The sequence below is a fragment of the Neophocaena asiaeorientalis genome, unplaced genomic scaffold, assembly GCF_003031525.2.
Source record: "Neophocaena asiaeorientalis asiaeorientalis breed wild unplaced genomic scaffold, Neophocaena_asiaeorientalis_V1.1 scaffold177, whole genome shotgun sequence".
Taxonomy (NCBI): Eukaryota; Metazoa; Chordata; class Mammalia; order Artiodactyla; family Phocoenidae; genus Neophocaena; species Neophocaena asiaeorientalis.
Window position 1 is genome coordinate 17139673 of NW_020172779.1, and position 14793 is coordinate 17154465.

Below are 14793 nucleotides of genomic sequence, written 5' to 3' on the forward strand. Positions count from 1 at the left end.
GATACACATAGAAACTTCCATTCTGCTCTTCCTCCTGGGTCTTAGGTCCCATGCTGCCTCGTTGGCTCCCTTGCGAGGACAGGCTGCCTGCCTTCTTGGATCGCTTCAGGAACAGCCTCTGGGCTGTTGTGAATGATGATGCTGTGCCCGTTAGTGTCCAGGTACCTGTCTGAGTCCCTGCTTTCAGTTCTTTGGGGTATAGATCCAGGAGTGGAATTGCTGGATCATATGCTACTGATCTGTACTTTCCATACCAGACTAAAAGGAGCAAGAATATAAAGTGAATCGTTTTGGATACAATCCTTGCCCAGGGCTGTAGGACCAAGCAGGGTCATGCCTATTGTCAGTCAGTGAGGGTCCCTCTCCTGTCCAGTGGGAAGCCCCTGACCCCTTAGGATGGAACATTCAACAGCTATCACACGTGACGCCTACGTAGTCTTTAGTAAACAGGAAAATGCTTATATTTCCATAAAGTATAAAAAAGCAATAAAAATTGTCTACATACAGTGTGATGTCTAAGACCTGAGGAGGGGCAGGAATCTTTGCTAGACCCCTCTTTCAGGGTGTAGCTCTCAGAAATTGGATTGGTCAGATTCCAGGCTGTTGAGTGACTGCACACTGAAGGTCAGGACATGCGTGTGACCCCCTCTTCTCTCTCGCCCTTACTTAATAGGATTCTCTTGCTCTCTTAACACCCACGGCGGAAGTAGTAAGAGATTCTCTTACTTTGACTTGCAGGTGATAGTCAAGGTGTGATAAGGTTGGAAATCTGGTTTGGGTTGAGGTGGTAGAAGATCTCTTAGGCTCCTACTTGAGGCCACCTGTTCTAGTCCAGCTTCCCAGAGTGCTCCTTTGGGGTTGGAACCCAGGTCAGCTGACAATAAAATATTACATTAATTTTTGCCTTATATTGTTTCTTGTGTATACAGTTGACCCTTGAACAGCACCGAGGTTAGGGATGCAGTCCCCCATGCAGTTGAAAATCCAAGTATAACTTATAGTCAACCCTCTGTATCTGTGATTCCTCTGTATCTGCCATTACGTGCCCGTGGATTCAACCAACCTCAGATTGTGTTGTACTGTCTTATTTATTGGCTAAAATTTGTGTATAAGTGGACCTGTGTAGTTCAAACCTGTGTTGTTCAAGGATCAGCTATATATCTTCCTTACGGATCTCACTGGGAAGGACGTCTATATTTGGACTAAGACTCAGATGGTCCTGTATTCCTTGGCCATTATATCATCTTGATACCACTGAACAGCACCCCAGGCCAGTCTTTATTCCTTTATTTAACATACGTTTATTGAGCACCTACTGTGTGACAGGCACTTGAAATACATCAGAGAACCAGGAAGTTGAAAATTGCTAACCTCATTCTAGAGAGAGATGAAAGGCACTACATGGAGAAAAGAAAAGTAAACTATATAAGATGTCATAAGGTGACATAAGATGTGAATAAAACTTTGCCTGTGCAAATGCCAGGAGCAGGAGGGTGTGATGAGCAGAGACTGTGGCGGGGGGTGGGATGGTAGGAACGGGACGGAAACAGAGGGCCAGGTCAGGCAGGTCCTCGTCGGCCTTGTTAGGACTTGGGCCTTCACTCGGACTGAGGTGGGAGCCATCGGAGGTGGACACAACCTAATGTCTACTTGCAAAGGCTCCCCCTGGCTGCAGAGATGACAATACAGTCTAGGGAGCAAGGGCGAAGCCCCAGAGAGGGGTTTGGAGACCCACAGCAATTCACTGAGAGTCCAGAGAGGGGTCGTGAGAAGTGCTCAGTTCTGCTTTTATTTGGAAGGTAAAGGCAACGTGAGTTTTTGATGGATTGGGTGTGGAGCATCAGAGAAAAAATATTTCAGCCTGTGAAACAGAAAAAAAGGACTCATCATTGAAACGAAGTGGGAAAAACCATAGGAAGTGAAGTTTTGGACGGCAAGTCCCTTATACCCCTTAATAAATACATTTTTTATGTGCATGAGGACTATTTTGGAATTAGAATTGGACTCTGCTTTTTGCTAATGGTATAAATATGATTAACTTGTTGAACCTCTTGACCCTCAGTTTCCTCATCTATACAACGGGAATAGTAATAACTACCTTACAGGTTTGTAGTATGGACCGGCAATAATCTGAAAAATACCTTGCACAGTGCCTGATGCATAGGAGATGCTTTGTTTATGTTAGCGAAATAAGTGCTTGAACAAGTGAAATACCTGTGGGCTTGATAATTAAGTAGGAAAGGCCAGAATTATGGACACTGTATGTTCACTCATTCACTTTTTAGTATGCATTTAAAAACACTGGGACTTGTAGAAAACTTTGATTCCTAGTTCATCCCATAATCCACCCAAAGGTGCATCACTTTTTTTTTTTTTTTTTTGCGGTACGCGGGCCTCTCAGTGTTGCAGCCTCTCCCGTTGCGGAGCACAGGCTCCAGACGCGCAGGCTCAGCGGCCATGGCTCACGGGCCCAGCTGCTCCACGGCATGTGGGATCTTCCCGGACCAGGGCACGAACCCGTGTCCCCTGCGTCGGCAGGCGGACTCTCAACCACTGCGCCACCAGGGAAGGGAAGCCCCCAAAGGTGCATCACTTTGATGGAGATTTTAAACCTGTAAGAAAATGGGAAAGTAGCTGGTGAGTTGCTTGTCCTGTCTAGCTTGGCGATGGGCCAGAAAGACAAGGCAGCTATTGTTCTTGTTTCTCATCCAACGTTTCAGACAGAGAGAAGGCAGTTTGTTGGAGTCAATTATTTAAACCCTTCTTTCCATCTGCATCCAGGGGAGTTTGCAGCTGGCCTGGTTTGTTACCAAGTAATGAGATGGATTAAATGATCCAGTCAAACATAATGATTACTTCCTTGATGGCTAGAGCCCTGTGTTAGTTTTTTTGTTTTATCCCTCATAGCAGCACACCTGTGTAGGTAGAGCAGGTGCTTTACACATACGCCAGTAGAATTTTGTTTGTTCAGCAAACAGAGAACAACGCGGAGCCTCAAGTTGCACCTCACAGCTCTACCCTCCAGGTGGTAGAGGTGCTAAGGCTCTGATTGTAAACATGCATTGGAAACCTATTAGGTGTCAGACCCTATAACAGACCTGGTTACGACCTTCTCTCTAATTCTCCCAGTGATCCAATGAAGTATTATTATCCCTGTTTTAAGGTGAAGACACTGAGCCTGCCACTGTTCGATGATTTGACTTAAGTTTTACCACTGCTGTGAATCAGAGTCAGGACTTGAACCCAAGTCTGTCCAACACTTTTAATCACACCATGAAAAGAAAAGACTTGTTCTCACTTGAATAAATATTTTCTCATCAGCCAGCTGAGCACAGTAGAACCAGATTCAAATTCTATAATTCGCAGCCAGCCAGTCTAGATTGAATTCAGTTCAATAGCTTCATTGTTTGAGCAACTAGAGGGTGTCAGATGCTGTTCCGTGCACTGTGCAGAGGCGAGGAAGACCCTCCTCTGGGGCTGCCATATGGTCTAGGCAAGTTGGGAGCCCTGGACTCATCCTGAGCCTATAGGTGCTTTGCTGGCTTTGAGTGGGCAAGGTCTGGGCAAGGGTGCTAGAGGGGATTCGGTTTCCATTTCGACCAGGAATGCTGAGATATTTTGATATTTGGGTGGAATGGAGATAAGGATGGAAAGATGTAGGGATAGGAGAAAGGGAGGAAGAGAGGAAGAAAGGGAGGAAGGAAGGAAAATGTGAGTTACCTCTACCAGGGAATTTCTGTTCAATTTAAAACAAAGCCTTAGCTAGAAAGAATGAAACCACTGTGGTGAAATCTCAGAGAACAGTTAGTGGAAGAAGATGGTATTTGGGGATCTGAGACACACTCCAAAGATAACAAAAATACTCTGATGAGAACTCTGCCTATTTTAAGAATTTCACTGCAGTCAAGTACTAAAAAAGAGAGAGAGAGAAAAGAGGGGTCAGATGCATTATGGGAAAAAGCACTTTGTATCAGAAAAATAATGGTGTTGTTATCCTTTCAACAGATCTTTAAATACAGTTTGTCCCTTTGCTTAATTAATTGCAGATTGCAGAGAACTTATTTTGTAACAAGACTTTGTTCTATGAACACTACCATCTAATGAAATACAGATTATTTCAGACTATGTTAGAAAATGTCTTCTGCATATACAGTCTGATTACATAGATATCAGAACAAGCATGGGTTCCCTGGTTATATCTTTCCTTCCCCTAATTTCACCTTTGTGGATCTTCATTCAGTTGTTTTGTGTCTGTACCTGTTAACACAAAGTTAGAGTTAAGTTGTGTAAGAAGAAAACAGTTTTCAGATATTATGAGAAAACATTTTTTAAAAGGAGGGTGGGAATAAACATAATCCCATAATGGAATTACTATGATTGTTTTACTGTCAGTGGTTCATAATAGGATCAGAAAAAAGGGAAATAGTCAAAGGGTGTCTATTTGAGTGGATTTAGTTGAATAAGATCACTGACCGCTAGAGGTGGACAGATCTTAGAAATAACCAAGCCTTATGCTGTGTTTGTGAAGATGAATCAGTTAGGTAAGGGAGGACCGTGACTAGTGGAGAAAGCTCAGCTTTGGAAAGAGGAGGCCCGAGTTTTCCCTCATCTCTGTCCCTTGCTTTGTACAACAGTCTTAAACCCTTGGGTCTCTATCTCCCCAACTGTAAACCGAGGACAGGACGAAGTGCTCTCCTTCTAGCCTGTCACTTCCCTAACCACCTGATTTAAGTGGGTCACCTGCTGTTCTTCATTCAGAGCACTTATCACCATTTGTAATTTCCATATTGATGTGTGAGCTTATTTAATACATGTCTTCCTCAGGGGACGAGCTGAGACCATAACTCAGTGAGGATGCAGCCATCTCCCTGGTGCTCCCCAGTGCTCAGCATATGGTACCCAGTGATGTACTGAATGGATAAGCAAATGGACAATTGAAAAATGTGCTAATCATTTTGGAGGTAGAGACTATAACCTGAATTTCCTGAATAGCTGTTAAAGAAAAAAGAAAAGCAAGCTGTTTTGGCTCACATAGAATCCAATGTTATTAAAATACATGCGGACTTTTTTTTACATAATTGGCTTTCTAGACCTGATATGCAACAAACTATTAAGTAATTTAACACTCTTTTTTACACTCTTAGCTGCTAAAAACACAGAAACTTGATGCTTCTCATAAGTACAGGGGAAAATGCTCTGTATTTGAAGCCCTCCCCACCTCCACCTCCTTGAAAATTTTCTAGATAATACCTAGAGGAATTTTTTTTTCTAAATGCTGAAACTGGTTATCCATAAGCCGTAACTTTTCCTGTTGTATTTGAAGCTGCCACATCACAGAACAAATCAGCCTAGTACAAATCTGTTGGATATGAAATGTATGCAGATCGCTTAAGTAGCACACATGAAAAAGTGTTTTTTAACCGATTACATTGGAGAGACTTGCCCCAGATGCATGGCTACAACAGTAATGGGTCATTTGTCTGTTTATCCAGCTCACGTGTACGGAGCAGGAAAACACGGCCCAGGTGGGAGAAGGATGAGTGTTTGGAGGAGGCCGCTCTACAATGTGGAAGCCCCTCACTCTGGGAGCCCAGGGTAGGGACACCTCCCCAGAAAGGGCGTGCTATCCAGAGGACTTCTCGAGGATGAAAGCGAGGAGGCAGCGGAGGGAGGAGGGCTGGGAAACAGGAGAAGTGATTCTTTAGGATATAGAACAAGGGCAGGAGGACGTGGCTGTCCCGGATCCCGGAGCACAAACATGAGACAGACAATCTGTCATGGGCTCACGGTCCAAGGGGATAGGGACAAGTAAATAGACAAGATGAATGCTTTGATGGGGGAGGTAAGAGTCTGGGATGGGCTCTGAAATGTGATGAGAAGTCATGGCCATATGTAGACTGAGGCTCACATCATCAGTTCTGTGGACCACGGAAGGCTTACAATGGACCTCGCAGGATAAGATGTGAACACACAGAGTGAATAATTCTCAGGAGGAGGGCTTCACCATTTAGTTCAACACCTCCAGCAGCTTGGAAGCTAAATGACTTTTGGCCTCAATTTCTGTCTCTGTGAAATAGGAATGATAACACCCTTTGGTAGCTACTCCACAAAAACTAATTTCAACTGCTCCCCCACCTCAATCCGAAGAATCCCAACATTTTGGCCATCTCCTAACCTTCCTTCTCCGAAATGCATCCTGATTCTTATTCCAGAAAATATGGCCTCCTCTGGAAAAGTACTGTTTTGATTCCGAGATTATTCAGACATTACTTCTGGCTGTGAAGAATAGAGCAATTCACACATGCCAGAATCACGGGCATCATTTTTCTCTCCTCGTTCCCCCTCGCCTCTTATCCAACATCATCCAGACTTGCCAATTTAGCAAATCCCCAGACCCGTGCAATGCACAAAAGGAGATGAAGGAGAACAAGAATGAAAAGGGAGGAAGGAAGGAAAGAGGTGAACTAATCGGGAGCAGGATTATCTTGATAGGTGGAGGGAGCCTAAGGACACGGGAGAACACCCTTCCAGAAGGAGGTCTGTCAGGGGGGCAGGGGCTTGGAAAACAGGCTGCGGATGCCTGGGCAACATACTGCTGGACACGCCGCCCGTCCTCAGGGCCCCTCTGCCCTGTAAAATGAGGGCAGAGAATAGAATCCCCTCTACCGAGACACCGTGAGGGGTAAAGAGAGCATTCACAAAAAAGGCCCGGGTTAGGGCAAGTGTTCCACTCACGTGATAGCTACTGTGATTGTTCTGGATTTGACCGAGTGGTGAAGTGGGAAGGACCCAGGGTTTGCTTGGCTTTGAAGCCCGGCTGACTGGCTGTGTGAATGATCCCAAGGAGGCAGTTTGAAATTTTGGAGCACGCTTAGCACCAGGCAGCAGATGCAATCCAGCGTTTATTAAAAGGCCTCCGATGCGCAAGCTCTCAGCGTGGTGACCGACGTGAGCTCTTATTTAAAATCTACCACGCTGACTTTATCTTCTTCATTCCTATTACCTTCATTCTCTTTATTATTGACGTTGTAATTTTCATTTTGCAGATGAGAAGACTGAGCCTCAGGGAAGTGACGAGGCTCTCCCGAGGACACAGGGCTGGAGAGCCACAGAGAAGGCGCTTGAACCACATCTGGGCGTCTAGGAGGCCCGCACTGGTTCTGCCTCTGCTGACCCTCAAGGCTGATTCCTTACGTCCTAGCAGTTACCTCTTCAGAGGGGCCTTCCCCGGCCACTCCTCCTACGTAAGTCCGCTGCGTCATTCTTTGTCACGGTGCCGGCTCTCCTCCCTTCAGGGAGCTGATCCCAGTCCGCAATTCTGTGCTCCTCTGTTCACGTAATAATAAGATGAATCCATCATTTATTGAAGAAATATTATCCTGATACGATTCTAAGCACTTTTCTTATATTATCTCATTATCTCTCACATTAGTCTTATGAAGCCAGCACTAAGCAACTGACACACGCTATTTTACCTTATTCCATAACAGTACTGTAAAGGCGACATTAATATTTTCATTGTACAGATAACGGAACTGGGATACGTGGGAGGTTAAGTAACTTACTCAAGGTCATGGAGCTGATAAGTAGCATGTCCGTCTCTTCCACTAAACTCTGTGCTTTATGAGGGCAGAGACCCTGTTCCAAAGCCTGAAGCAGACACATAATATACAGTCAGCAAACACTGAGTCAATAAAGAGATGAATACTAAGGAAAAAGAACATAGATGAGTTATTAAGTGGTGAGGAGGTGTTTCCTCTGTACTCAGAAATAGCTGCTTTGTCTCTGACCACACTGAGTCCAGGCACTGGTTTAGGTGCTATAGTCTGGGGAGTGGTGTGTAAGACAGTGTGTGTGTGTGTGTGTGTGTGTGTGTGTGGGTGCATAGTATTAGTTAATCAATCTCAGTATTTCTGTAAGGTAGGTATTTAACAGTCAAGGAAACTGAGACTTAGAAAAGTTGTCAGTGGTCTTGACTCTTCAGAAATTAAAAGACTCTTTAATGATAAAAAAGAAGGAAAAACGAAGAAAATTTAAGCCACTTGCTACAGGCTAGGACACATCAGGGAGTTGAAAAGCTGGGTTCCAAAGTCTATGTTCTTCCTACCGTGCCTCTGAGGCTTCAGCCCTTCTTTCATTCAAAGTAGAACAACAGAGCCAGAGCCTTCTTCAGATTAGCACAGGCAAGAAGCATCATTGTGCATTGCTTAGTTAGAAAAAAGACAAACCGTGCTGTATACTTGGTTTCAAATCTGTTAACACTTAATTAGCTGGTACCGGCTGTGAAATTCAGTCTCCCGAACTAGTTCTCTCTCAGACTTTCTCATCGTTTATAGACTTAGAGATACAAAAGGTAGAAGGGGGACTTCCCTGGTGATGCAGTGGTTAAGAATCCGCCTGCCAGTGCAGGGGACACAGGTTCGAGCCCTGGTCCCGGAAGATCCCACACGCCACGGAGCAACTAAGCCCATTCGCCACAACTACTGAGCCTGCGCTCTAGAGCCCACGAGCCACAACTGCTGAGCCCGCACGCCATAACTACTCGAAGCCGGCACACCTAGAGCTGGTGCTCTGCAACAAGAGAAGCCGTGGCAATGAGCAGCCTGCGCACGGCAACGAAGAGCAGCCCCCGCTCGCCGCAACTAGAGAAAGTTCGCATGCAGCAACGAAGGCCCAGTGCAGCCAAAAAATAAATTAATTTTTAAAAAATCAACTGTTAAAAAAGAAAGGTAGAGGGAAAACTCTTCCATTGACTGAGTAACTATTGTGTAACTGAAGGAATATTTGATATAGGAATTAACATCCCCATTTTACAGATGAGAAAATGGAGGCTCACAGAAAGATGAAATAACTTGACCAAGTCATACACACAAGGTAGTAAGGGAAGGAGTGAGAATTTCATTTCCTGTCTGCTAAATCTGTTGTTGGTGATCAGGAGGTATTGGCAGAGCTTTGTTTTGTTCACAAGATGAAAAATCAAAGCATTCTCAGGCTATCGAATGCCAAAGAGTGATGTCAGTGACTTGTATCAATGAATGGACCTCTTGATTTTGCTGACTTAAGCATTTTCTATCTTTTCCCCTGAACAAACACAGTTTTGATTTGCTCTTAGCTCCCAAGGGAAAACAGTGTCTCAGACCAGTACTGATCACAAAGGAAATCAATTGGTCAAAATTTGTTTACAGAACTGAGATTATTCTATTTATTCAAGAAGCCTTTATAAAGCACATACTATGTACCTGGCTCTGTTCTAAGCACTTACAAATATTAACTAATTTCACCTTCATAACAATCCGAAGAGGTAGGCACTATTGTAATCCCCTTTCTACAAGTGAGGAAACTCAGGCACAGAGATGTCAAGTAACTAATTCAAAGTCACACAGCTAGAGAGGAGCTGGCTCTTTATATTATGGTCTTAACCACTATACTAAACAGCCCTGTACTTGAACTAGGCTTGGATATTTCTTGGGCAGAAGCAGGGAGCAGTGGCTTCTGTATTGATTTTCCTTTTCCTGAAGAACAGGGAGCCACCCCTCATGAAACCTGTCATATACTTTGTTCCTGGTCAGATGCTCTGTTGTATCTACCCTAACAGGGTAAAGGAGGAAATTCCCACCCTCCCTTTGGAGGAGTCCAGGGAGGGCGCTGTCCATGCTCTCGGTGCTGATCATGTAGGAAGGCTGCAGAAGGGAGCTCGGTATGTATTAAGCGCACAACTGCATCTCAGTGCTTTACTTATAACAGGGTGTTGATGATAAGAGTCACATGTTGTTCTAATCACTTTTCATGTAATAGCTCATTTCATTCTCACAACAGCCTTATACAGTGGGGACAATTTTCCTCTGCAGTGTGGATGAGAAATCGGAGATGCTAAAAGGTTAAGTAACTAGTCCAAGGGCACAGAGTTTGAAATAGCAGAGCTGGGATCTGAATCCAGTCATTCCATTTCCAGAACCTGCACTCCCAGCCCACTGTGCTTCCACAGAGTAGTAAAGGCGTAGGGACCTTGTGTCGCTTCATCTCATGTTCGTAACCAGCCAGCGAGACAGCTGCTTTTCCTCCCATGATATGGATTAGAGAGCTTGGTTCAGAGTGGCCTGTTAGCTTGCACTAGGTCACTGGCTAGTGAGTGGGAGAGGCATGGTGTAAAATTCTGGGTAAGGGGCTCTAGACCTTTAACACCATGATGCCTCTGGACTCTCAACAGAAACCATGTGTTCACATAACCTGAACGTGGATACCGAACACCCCAAGCAGAAAAGAGAATTAACCGGAGCGCAAATCCAGCAAGTCAGTTCCAGATAGTTAAGGTGAAACCTTTTACTGTAGCACATTGCAAAGTAATTGGGTCATTCTCCTTCTGCGCCTCTGGATCCATTCTCCACCCCTTTCAACACAGCTCTCTGCCCTGGGAGGCTGATATCTAGGGAATGCATCAGTTGGGCTTCCCCAGTCTCTGGCTTCAGTTTGGACTCAGTCGGTGAGGGGCACCTGCAGGATATGAGTGGGTAGAAGACTGAGGTCAAGGTGTGAAGTTCCCTGGCTCCTTCCGGGTCACATCACCATTTGGCAGGGGTTATGCTCTCTGTCTGCAGCTGTTGCTCCTACTGCAAGTCTTCTCCTACTTCTACAGCTCTTGCAGGTTCTGGGACCTGTCCTCTCTCTTGCCTCCCCAGGCGTAGATTGGCAAGGTTACCCAGACTGCTTAACTCCTCCTTCTTAGTTTCCCTTTGCCCTGCACATACGTTGTAAAGAGCCCCTTTATGAAGCTCTCTTTATGACTCCTTCTGAGAGCACTGTTTGTTTCTTGCCAGCCTTCTAACCAATATACAAAATGATAGGGTGGACAAAAGGAAACACAAAACTCACTCTAGCATGATAAGAGAAAACTCAGAATAATAATTTATTGAGCACTTTCTATGTGGTAAGGGCTGAGCTAAGCATTTTGAATGCATTAGCTCATTTCATCCTCACAACTGGACTATTAAGTGGTCCTATTATTGCCCCCATTTGAGGATGAAAGGGAGGCTTAGGATGAAAGGGAGGCTTAGATTTTAAGTAACTCTCCAAGAACAAACAAGGTCATCACGTTGGTGACATTGAGGTTGGTAGTATATCTTTTCCTGCTCAGCGATGAGCAGGGGTGTGGTGTGGAGTCTGGGGGACAGGAATTCAGCTTCCCAAGAAAGACCTCCAAGCTGCAGCTGAGCCCACAGAAGCACCTTTAGTGTCCGTGAGAAGGACCCTCAACAGGAACTACACTTGCTTTCCATAACGTGACCCTCCCAGTTGCTCAAGGCACATTTCCTTCCAACACTCTCTCGAGCTGTAGCATCTGCCTCACCTGCACAAAGGAGTTGTTTTCTGCCCATGCCACCCCTCGTTCTGCCCACCCAGGGAAGCGGCCAGTCCTCCTGCCTTCCCTGCCCTGTCTATCCTGATTCCCTGGACCTTACCCAGCTGCATTCTAAGATGTGATGCAGTAAGGGTATTTCTGTTTTCTTTATTCAGCCAAAAAAAAAAATACACAACTCTTATTTTCTTTAAGGATTCTTTGTGAGTGCCCCTTGGAGTCTGGTGGCATGAGTAATAATAATTGCAGGTGCCACTTCGGGTAGAGGCTGTCAAATGCCTACCAAATATCCATTGTCCCCTATTCCATACTGAGGAACTCCACTTTTGTTGGAGGTGCCAATGTGCCCAGGTAAAACACTATGTTTACCAGCTCTGCCCTGTGCAGATAAGGGTGTCCGTGTGTGATACAGTTCTGGTTAATGACACTTAAGCAAAAGCCATTAGTTGGGGCTTCCAAGAAAACTCCTTAACAGCTGAGCAGACTCGACAGGTGATGGTCATTTTCCCTTTAGCCCCTTTGCTCCTCCCCTTTTCCCTGCCTGGAGTGAGGTCAGATGCCCAGGGTGTCATGGGGATAACCCATCCTGCCATCCTAAGGTGGGTGGAGCAGAAAGACTGAAGGAGCCTGGCTCACTGATGACATTTTGTAGCCATTGCACCAGCCCCGGGCAGCCTATTTTAGGCTTCATGTGGGGTGAGACCAGGACACATCTCTTTGGTTCAGCAGTTGACAGCTGCGTTTTCTATTCCATGCCCCTGAATACCTTCCTCTGTTCTGCACTGCCTGATACCATAGCTACTAGTCACATGTGGCCAACAGGCACATGAATTAAGGCTAGCATTATGAAGAGCCAGTGTTAATGTTATTTAATGTTAATTAATTGAATTTGAATTTAAAAATGCAAGCAGTGTTAAATGTTTTTCCATTAAGCACAACTCTTCATTAAAATGCAGGACCATGTTTTACTTTAACTGCTGAGAATTCTGCTTCTGGATTGAGATGTGCTGTAGGTGCAAATACACACGTTTTCATAGTATAAAAAATTTTAATGTAAAATATCTCATTAATATTTTAAAAATTATTGATCCCACGTTGAAATAGTATTCTGGATATGTATGGTTAAACCGTCTTATTAAGATAAATTCCACCTGTCTCTTTTCACTTTGCTAATGTGGCTGCTAGGAAATTTACAGTTATGCCTGTGGCTCATGTTATATTTCTGCTCTATGGCTATTCCATCCATTCTGTGCCCACTGAGTGCCAGCTCTCTGCTAAGCACTTTACGTACGTTTATCTCAAGGAGATCCTAAAGGAACTCTTTGTGATGAGAGGTATTCCCTTCATTTTACAAGTGGGGAAAGAGAGGCCGGAAGAGGCAGCTTTGCCCAGAGCACCCAGATGACTAAGGGCAGGCCCAAGCCTCTGTTTGGTTGCTCAGCTGGTGGCTCCAACCATTACCTGCTCAAGGGTAACTTGCCACGTCGAACTGGGCATGGATCACTGTGGTTTGTACATCTAAGTTGCTGCAGGTTGGCAGACCTGTTACCAGTGAGTGTGGCTAGGAAGACCAGGAGAAAATTGATTACCAGGATAAGATCTGACAGAGGAAGCTGGAACTTCCCCACATACCAGCTGCCATCTGAGGCTGGATCAAGTCCACCAAGATTGCCTGAGTACACCTGGCACCCTACTCCCCTCCCCTATCAAGAGCAAATAGGAGAGTTTGAGGTGTTCCATATCACCCCGGTATAAACCCAGACAGGGTAGCAATGAGGGATGAGATTTGTGGGAAGGCTAGTGCCATGTTACACAGAACCCAAAGAAAAAAATCCAGAGACATTTAGGAAGTCCGCAGATGGGATACTGACAAAAGTCCACATTTGTTTTGAGAAGAGATGTTTTCTCATGTAATTCAATGTACATGAGTATACAACTTCAACTTTATGTCCGTTTTTCTTCCACAGCCATTTTTTGATAAGATTGTCTCTCCATTTTTTAGCTACAGAAAAACACAAACACAAGCTGGCATTTTTATATGAGACCAGGATGTGTTTACTTTTGCAGTGGACTCTAAAAATGTCATCACCCCCTTGGTAGCTGTTTGGACACTAAAGGTACCTTGACACTTCCAAAAATATTGTGTTTTGTGATCATTTTGCCAAACTCAGACACGTGCAGTTTTATTGCAAGGTATTCTGCTAACGTGGACGGAATTGTTTTGCGTGTATCTCTATGCATACTGAGAAGAAAGAGTGGGTTAGGAGATGGACATAGATCTTTTTACTACTGTGGCAGTAATGTTTTACATTTCAACAGCGCCTTTCAAATCATGGCATCTTATAAAGTACCAGAGGTCGTGATAACTTGGTGCATTGTTGAAATATAGCAAGTGCTTTGGCAGTCCAGCATCACATATCACACTTTGGGTCCAGGAAGTAGAGGATAGAGGGCTGCTGTTGCATAGAGGAAAACAATAAAACACGTTTCTGTGATGGTTATATCTGGGAATTTTTCAGAGCACTTTTTGGGGTTTTCTCTGCAAATCTTTATTGTTCTCATCAGATCTCAATAAAACAGGAAGAGGACAGCTGCTATTAGCGCACCTTTTAGAAGCTCAAAAATAGAGACAGAGAAAGATTTGGATTTTGAAAAGATTGCCAAGTCAGGCTGTGATGGGGTCAACTACATTGTCCCTGTCCCTTCTTCTCCCTGGCTCCTCTGTCCCCGCCTGACGGTGCCACAGGGCAGCCAACTGACCCTGGGCATGTCAATTCTTATTTTCCATTACTATTTTCTTGAGTGTTTATCTTCGAAATAGAGAAAGGCTGAGCACAGAGAAACGTCCCTCCTTTAAGCCTTCCTTATTCTCTTGCTCTGTCTCCTATTCTATGTGTCTTCTGCTTTCTCTTTTTTCTTTTTGTTCTCTTCATCTTTTTCTCCCTTTTCCCCTCTCCTTTCCCCTTTTTCTTTACCTCCTACCTTTTTCACTCTCTTTCACCTAAGATCATACTTCTCTGTCCCCTTTGCTGGGAACGAATTAAAATCCTATGTGAGGTTACCTTTTGGTGGAGACCAGGTTCAACGCGGGGGTTGTCAATCTGGTTCAACACTAACTTTGGGGGGCATGTGCTTTCACACTTAGCCACTAGGGGGGGCCTGCGCAATATCTGTGGTTTTATTAGCTCCTGCAAGAAAGTACCAGGATGGCTCCCTTCCTGGAGAAAGAAGAAAGTGGCTGGACTCTAGCCACTAGAGGAACTGGATTTTCCATCCACCAGCTAGCAAGAGAAGGAAACAGGCTTGTAGGGAACATGGATACAGAGACAGGATAGGAGTCTTCAGGTATGTGAGTGACTGGGCTGAAAGGTTTGATCCCATTCATCCTTAGACATGGCTGGAGGGTGTGTGTGTGTGTGTGTGTGTGTGTGTGTGTGTGT